Source organism: Lactuca sativa, chromosome 3, assembly GCF_002870075.4.
Source record: "Lactuca sativa cultivar Salinas chromosome 3, Lsat_Salinas_v11, whole genome shotgun sequence".
Lineage (NCBI taxonomy): Eukaryota > Viridiplantae > Streptophyta > Magnoliopsida > Asterales > Asteraceae > Lactuca > Lactuca sativa.
The window spans coordinates 179,834,034-179,842,917 of NC_056625.2; the positions used below are offsets into that span (position 1 = coordinate 179,834,034).

Genomic DNA, 8,884 nt, shown 5'->3' on the forward strand with positions numbered 1-8,884 from the left:
ACGATACAGTATGATGTGTTTGAATACCTAAGCATATATATCTTCTAGGATATATTCATTTCTCCTCTCTCTCACTCTCTCTCTCTCTCTCTCTCTCTCTCTCTCTCTCTCTATATATATATATATATATATATATATATATATATATATATATATATATATATTATACGGGATGGTTCAAATGAGAACAACAAATAACGTAAGAATGTGATAACATTATTTTTATGTTATTATTCTATTATTAATTTTATATATACAACATTATGTCATTATTTTCATCAATGAATATATGATCAACCAAAGAGTAATAGTCAAGTTAAAATTTCCTAAATTACTACATATATATGAATTTTATAGTAGAATAATAAAATAAAAATGAATATATGAATATGTATATGTTAATATTCACATTATAATTATTATTATATTACACACTAAATTCATAACAGAATAATAAGATACAAGTAGTGTTCTTACGTTTTCATTTTATTTATTGCTCTCATTTAAAATTAAACACACACACACACACACACATATATATATATATATATATATGTATATATATATATATATATATATATATATATATATATATATATATATATATATACACACACACGACCAATTTAAATGCTCATAGTTGGTTATAAATTTTGTTGTAAGGAAATTTAACCGAATCTATTAGTATAGTGAACATTATGATCTAATACCTTAATAAAAATGAAAATTAACTTATCAAAGTAATTCCATTTTCGTTTTGTTTATATTTGAGTAATTGATGAGTTAAGAAACTCTTTGATCGTTTAGATCTTCTAACAGGTTAATCACAAAAACGAAAAACAGCAATATAAAACACAAGAATGAATCAAAATGTGTCGAATGATTCAATAGATTCAAGCCTTAGCAGAGCTCGATAAAGAACTTCTGTTGTAGAGGCTGTTAGGGTTACAAAACAAATAAATATCAAATCTTTCAGAATAATTGACTTCCAAATCCTTCGTACTAAGATGCATGCAAGCACCTATAAATACAAAACCCTAGAAAATAACTCACGGATGGACAGGCCCAATCCGGAGACTAAATGGACTAAATATCGAGCCCAAGACGCAACACCTTTCAGACCCTACAATCTCCCCCTTTGCGTCAATTGGAGCGAGACTATCACTTCAGCTTGCTGGGTCCAGCTGCAGGAACTTTCTTAGTGGTTTCAAACAGACGTGGGATGAGAGCAAGGATGGTCTGTCTGAAGCGAATGTACCACTGAATCATGTCATCAAAATACTTCTTATCATCTACTGAATTCTGCTTGCAACGATGAATGATTCCCAGAACATGTTCCAAGCATGCAGTGGTGTAAAGGTGTTTATCTGCCAAGGAGAATAGGCATTTTTGGCCTTCGTTCCTTGTAAACATGACAGAATTCCGCTTTGGGTCGATTCTTCCCATCTGCATCATGTTCAAATCACTAGCAGAGCCAACAGGAGAAATAGTAGGCTTTTTCTTGAATATGCTAGCGATCTCCTGATCCATCTTAGCAACCTCCATAATGTAGCATACGAGCATCCTTTTGAAGTGATCAATAATTGGACCATACTCAGCTTCGTTGGTGAGGAGGATATTATGCAAAATAATCCAATCATGTGGATTCAGGTTGGGAAGATCAGCAAGTGATATAGCATGTTCGGTTTTAGCAGAACCCCTCAGCACTTTGAACCGAACGTTCTTGAAGTTACCCTCACGAAACAGCTTGAGGACCCGAACGTTGATGATTTTCTGAGCGCTCCATGTCTGATAATGAGGTTGAGCAGACTTCAGATAGAATTCGACAAGCTCCCTATCAACTTTTGGATGAGGATGAGGGACATCAGCAACATTATCAAAAGCATGGAAGATGAAGGCTTTTCGGGTCAGTGGCATGTCAAACTGAGAATCGACAGAGTTGATTCGATCCAATGAAATCACTGGTTCGAGCCACAGAATGTTGGGAGTTTCAATTGCTTCTTTTATAAGCTTCTCAAGAGTCCACGGAGGAAAAAGAGTTTTCCTACTCTCAAGAAGGTCATGAGCCTCCTTCATTTTTCGTTCGTTCGCCTCAAACTCTCTAGCAACACGAGCGCTCATGTCAGCATCTTTATCCCGGCCTTGTTTCTTTAAGAGATCAGCGATGGTCTCTTTATGATCATCATCACTGTCTTCAGCAATCTTCTTTCCTTTGTCTTTGACACCCGAACCTGAGGGTTGACCTGCTGGAGGAGGTTCGGTTGCTTTAGTTGCTGTGGAAGTGGGAGGCGGTTGAGACACATCTTCTCCCCCTTGTTTTGGATGGGCCACAAACTCAAGAAGCCCTTCAAGTTTGCTTAGTAGGTCAAGGGCAGGAGCAAGCTTCTCTGCGAGAGTGCGCCTCACTGAGTAATTCAGGATCGGATCATGTGCTTCAATGATGTTGGAAAGGGCGGCGTGGACATCCGAAACACACGATGAAATAACCGCATGCTCAGATTGAAGAGATGCAACTTCCTTTTCAGATTGGAAAAGATGAATTCTAATGACCTTGAGAGAAGTGGTCTTGCGAGCAAGAGCATCCATCACTGAGTTCTCTGAAGTGAGATCTTCTTGCAGCTTTGTCAGACGCTCCTCAACAGTCGTCTGAAACAATTTGTTGTCATCGCTAAGAGATTGACGAAGACTGGCAAATGACTGCAGTTCGGAGGCAACTGAGGTGGCCAGCGTGTTGACAAGAGAGTCAAGCTTCTCTCCATTGGAATCAGCAGTTCCCTGTAAAGACTGAAAAAGAGAAGTAGCGTCAACAAATAGTTTTTTGACTTTTTCGGTCGCTGCAGCACACACCTTGGTAGAGGCATCGATAGCGGCAGTGGCAGAGTTGATAGAGGCTTCATGAGCCTTAGTAAACGTATCAACGAGCCCCTGAATAGCAGCCTCTGAGATAGTAGATCGTGAGGAAGAAGAGGAGGAAGCAATGAGAGAATCAATTTTCTCATGAAGCTCCTTGAGATGCTTCTTGGTGACTGGAGCATCATCATCATCATCACTTTGCATTTGATACGGACTGTAATAGACCGAGTCAAACGTCATGTCCTCTCCTCCAAGAAAAGGTTCTTCAGTATCTGCTGAGTGAGCAGGAGATGAGGGTGAGGGTGGAGGCTCGGTTGTGGAAGTAGGTTCGGGTATGGATGTATGTTCGGTAGCGGGAGTGGTTTCGGGTGCTGTAGTAGGAGCCCCCGTATCAGATACGTTGGTTCTAACGCCAGCAGTGGTGGTGGTGGTAGCTTCAGTGAAAATAGGAGGTGGTACAGGGATAGAGGTGGGTGGTATTTGAGTAGTGGAGGTTATGGGGGAATGGAAATAGAGATGGAGATTGGGGGAGGTGAGACAGGTCTAGTGGAAACAGGTACCTCAGGAGTAGGCGAACGTGGAGGAGTATTACCTCGAAGGGACTCTTCGGAGTCTGAACTCTCTTCCTCATATTCGCTAGAGGAAGAGGCAAGAATAAGCTTGCGCCTAGGTTGAGTCTTCCTCTTCTTTGGTGGAGGGGATTGAGCTGCCTTGGAAGGTTTGCGTTTCTTCGGAGAAGGACCTTTCGCTCCTTTGACAACCTTCTTGTCTTTTCCCTTGTCATGTTTCTTTCCCCTGGGAGCAGGCCTATCAGCCTCATGGATTGATTGAATAATTTCAGGAGTGAGCTCTCTCGGACCTGAGCGACGAAACTCCTTGTAAGTTCTGATAATGCGGCTGTTTCTTGGAACACATCCATACATTGACTCAGGGATTGAGCCAACGAACTGAAATTTAGAGGAATCAGAGACGATTATCTTCGTAGTGTGGAAAGTTCCTATCGAGGAGAGTGGAGAATCATCAACAATAGGAACGTGATACTTATCCATCACCCACTTTGTGACCAGCATCCAGAATCTGGCATAGGAGATCTCTGAATGTCGAGAAGTAGACGCTAGACTCTGAATCCGCTGCTGCCATAAAACCGATCCAAAATCGAGATTGATGTCGTGGTACAACCCATAGAGAATGGTCATAAACAGACGACTCGCACCTTCTGAACCTGCACTTCGTTCTGATAACCCCTTGAATAAAACTGTGAAGAAGCCGTTCCACTGAGGAGGTAAGCAGGATTTCTTGAACTTTGTAACAGTCGTCAGAATTTCAGTGTAACCCATGTTATAAAACATGGAGAACAACTGTCCCACTGGAATGGATTCAGGGTTAACCCTAGACTCATCAGGTTCAAACCCTAAAAGCGAACAGAATCGCTGTTTCGAGATGGAGGCCTTGTTATCAAGAATGTCAAAGAAGATTCGATCGACAGACTTGTCATAGTGGGCTGTGGAGAAGATTTGCGAAAGACACTCCATTGGAACAGGTTCGACTTTGGTAAGTGCTGGAACCAGTGGCGAATGCTTGAGACATTCTACGATTGGAAACATGAACGCATCGTAAACTTGTGGAGTGAGATCGATGATCAGGCTTTGTTGAGGACGGATGGGCAGAATGTGAGAAGTAGCATGAACTGAAGAGGAGTCTGCCATTGAAGAGAAGAATTTGGGGGAAGATGATGAACAGTAGGAGAAACAAATCTTTTCTTGCTCTCTGAATATTTGGTGCAGTAAAGAGGTAAATAACGGTGGAATTTACCTTTTATACCGTGGTGAGAAGAGAGAGAAAAATTTGTTCCCAAATCTTCAAGGAAAATGCGAAGCGTTTCCTTAGGTGATTGACGCGTGGCAGTTTAGAGCCTCGATGATTATGGATGAGAGAGAAAGATTGTCCCGTTTCACACGCCTTCCCATCAAGCGCCGTTTGAAATGTCAAAAACGGTTCCACTTCACACGCCTTCCTATCAAGCGCCGTTTGAAATATCAAAGCGATTAGACTTTCGGCTGAGTCAGCAACTTATCCCTTTAGAGTGAGTTGTCGTCATAGCGCAAAATAACCACGTGTAACATTGTGAGCCACATCTCTTTTATAACCTTAAATCCCATAGCCAAAAATAGCTTGTAATTAACGAAACCGGATTTATGGAAAATCAAAAAGATTTTCGTGCATAGAGTGTAAAAGAAAAAGAAATAAAGCAACACATATGTGGGAAATGGTGATATCAATAAAGACAAGAAACAATGGATCTCGGACACGAATCTCTTCCTTCAAAGTCAAGAGAGACCTTAAAGTGTTTGTGTGGTTTCCCGTTGAATTACGATCAGACACTTATTAAGAAGTGTTGAAAGGAATCTTTTAATAAGCTAATTTGGGAGGCTTTCGCTTCAGTTTAGAATTCCTGATCTTGACATAAGACAGAAATCGACTGAAGTACTTGTGAGACCAATGTGGTCGGTTGAACAAGTAGGTGTGAAGAGAATTTAAGTGGCATGTTGAAAATACTTTTAGGTGAAATCTCAGAGAAAAATAATTGAAACTGGATTCTAAGGGAAGAAATGTTATGGGATTTAACAATTTCATAAGAATCACACAAAAAGAAAATTTAGAGATTTCAAGGTACAGCCCCATGGGTGAATTCATTAATTCATTAGTGAAAACTAGAGCAAATTTAATTGTTCACCGTTGATATGTGCATAATTAGTTCATATTAAGTATATATTTTTACTCATTTATTAGCTAAATTATTGCATATTACGGACAAAAGGTACTTAAAAGTATTAAATTATGTTTTTCAGTCCAAAGATGAAGCTCGGAAGCGAAAGAAAGCGGGAGAAACTATTAGAAGATCAAGAATGGAATAAAGAAGAAAAACATTAAAAATAGCACCTACTCGGCGAGTCAGATCGACTACTCGGCGAGTCCAATCGAAGAATCGAGAAGATAATGACTCGGGATCCCAGAGAGTTATCACAATACGGGGAATGTGAGAGGGACTCGACGAGTCACCACATGACTCGACGAGTCGATTCGTATATTTAAAGATAATTCCACAGATCGATAGAAGGGAGTTCTGGGACGATTCAGAAGTACTTTGCTACGATTGAGAAGCCAGAGAAACCCTAGAAGACAACGAAAGGAGCTAGAATTCAATTCCGGAGAGTAATTGAGGCAAAATTTCATCATTCCATTTATTCTTTTGTTTTATCATTATGATTAAGCAATTTGACTTTGTTTGTTTGCTGTTACTTACTTCAATTATGAGCTAAAAACTTTAGACTTCTGTTTGGGGATACAAAGTTGACAATATGGTTTGATTGATTGGTAGGATTAATTCCAAGTTGGTGAATTTTTGTTATTTTAGCTTGCTAAAGAACCTTGTGTGTGAATAATAATTAATTTTCTGTTAATAGGAAGATAATTGATTAGCATGAACATCTATTGATTATTAACCTCATATGCTATGTGATCACTATGCTATATGTCTAGGATTAATGAATATGAAACTAGAATTAATAAGAAAATTGAGTAAATTCATGTGCAAGTTTGTAAGATGACCATCAAACAAGGAGTTAATTAAAAGAATAAATTAGTTAACTATTGCAAGTCTAACTTAACCCGAATAATTAATCTAGTGAATATAATTAAATTAGACAATTGGCCACTTTTTAAGTTAGTTTATTTGCTAAGGATTAGGGTAGTGAATACGAATCTAATCACTTGAATCGGTAACCAACGAAAGAATTAATCCATTGCACCATTACCTTGAAATCAACCATAGAGTTAACCAAGTTGAACTAAACAGAAGCTCTTTTCCAATTATTGAATCTAGTTAAGTAGTTATTTTCTAGTTCTTAGATTAGTAATAGTTATTAAGTTTCTAGTCTTGTAAAACTAGAGAAAACCCCTACTTCCTAATTAACTTAGATAAAATTAGTTTTTAATTTAATTTGTCGTTCCCTGTGATCGATACCCTGCTTATTTAGCTATACCACAATTGATAGGTTCACTGCCTTTTGTGTGTTATTTGATAATTAAAAGTAGGTTTAAAACTAAGTGAGTTTGCACACATCAAGTTTTTGGCGCCGTTGCCGGGGAACGGTTCTAAAATTAATATTAAATTCTAGTTTAATCGATCCTTTGTGTGAGATTTATCTTACGCAAAGTTATTTACAAAGTAATTCAGTAACTAGAATTAGTTTATAAAAAATTCGTTTTTAGAATAACTAGAAATTATCTTTTCTGTTTTTGCCTTGAACTCGCCGAGTGCACTCGTGCCGACTCGGCGAGTACATTGCTGTTTCAGTCTTTATTTTTTATTTCGTTTTTGTTCTTTTTACGCGTTCTGTTTCTTTTGTTTTGTTTGTTTACAGTTGTTTCATGACCCGAGGATCTGATACAACTCTGGTCCCTCCTTTGGAAGACCCGGAATCCGCACTAAGAAAAAGCAAAGGAAAAACCGTTGGAGAAACCACATCTTCAAAGAACTCACCACTCAAAAACTTAAAATCCGTTTTCAGCAAGAAGAAGAGCAGCAAATCAGGAGCATCCAGTGCCTCGTTGACAGTTGAAGAACCAATTCAAGAAGATATCGAGTACGAGACCGAGGAAGAAGAAGAGCATACTTACGAGCACGAAACCGATTCCGAAGAAGATTTAGCTATCACAATGGCTAACATTGATGAAGTCCCAATGGGGGAATGGAAGAAAAGGATGCGTGATGACACCGGGCCGGGGCTTGTGCAACCCGCAATTCTCGTGACCGCTACTTTCGAACTAAAAGGACATATTCTCGCCCAACTCAAGGAGATTCCTTTTTACGGGAAGGATCACGAAGACACTTACAAGCACTTGGACGAAGTGAATGATGTGGCCGATTACTTCAACATCCCGAATGTTCCACGCGAGACCCATCTTCTTCGCATGCTTCCTGTCACATTTAAGGGAGCTGCAAAAGATTGGTTAAAGTCACTTCCTCCCGGATCGGTCACCACATGGGCCAAGATGAAAGAAGAGTTCATAGACCATTTCTGCCCGCCCTCCAAGATAGCCAAGCTAAAGAAAGCCATTGCCAACTTCGAGCAACAACCCGGAGAATCCCTTTATGAAGCTTGGGAAAGATACAAGAGCCTACTTAGAAATTGCCCACACCATGACCTTAATAGCCAACAAGAGGTCTCCATTTTCTATGATGGAGTCAATGTCACCACAAGGCAATTGCTTGATTCTCAAGGCCCGCTCACAAAGAAGGCGCCCCCGTTAATTAAAGAATTAATTGAAGAATTCTTTAAGCACTCTAGAGAATACCATAATCCGAGAAACGAAGTAAGTCGTGGGGTAGTGAACGCGGCAAATGATAGCATGGTGGCGGTGATAGCTAAGCTTGATAGTCTAGATCGAAGAATGACAAAAATGGATCAAGCAATCCATGCTATTAGGGTAGGATGCGAAAATTGTAGAGGGCCCCATCTCACAAAGGATTGTGATTTGGATGAGAATGGAAATAAGAAAGCTCAAGTCTTTTATTCAAGTGGTGATCGATATGATGAAAATTGGCGGAAACCTAAGAAGGATTGGCTACCATACGAGGAGTATAAGAAGGCAAAGGAGGAGAAATACAAGCAGAAGGAGAGGGGACTATACCAAAAGGAAGAACCGGTAGAAAAGAAAGCCGATTTAGAAGAGTTATTCACTAGATTCATAGCCGCGTCCGAAAAAAGACACAATGATCACGATGCTGCCATACACGAGACCAGAAACATGCTTAGGAATCAGCAAGCATCAATTCTCAACATTGAGAAACAGCTGGGGCAGCTTGCGCATCAAGTGAATGATAGAAGACCGGGTCAACTTCCGAGTAATACCGAACCCAATCCAAGAATGGAGAATGTAAGTGTAATAACCTCCAGCAGTGAAGAAACATTCACAGAAGCACTGAAAATCTCCAAGAAGAAGGCAGAAAAGGAAGAAGAATCGGATC

General features: G+C 39.6%; 1 non-coding gene across 1 annotated transcript; it reads right to left on the minus strand.

The window, feature by feature from the left end:
- Nucleotides 1-7,956: 7,956 nt before the first annotated feature.
- Nucleotides 7,957-8,063, minus strand: LOC128133120 (small nucleolar RNA R71). The gene has a single exon (XR_008231308.1). It is a non-coding gene; the product is annotated as a small nucleolar RNA R71 (small nucleolar RNA).
- Between the last annotated feature and the right edge of the window lie 821 nt (nucleotides 8,064-8,884).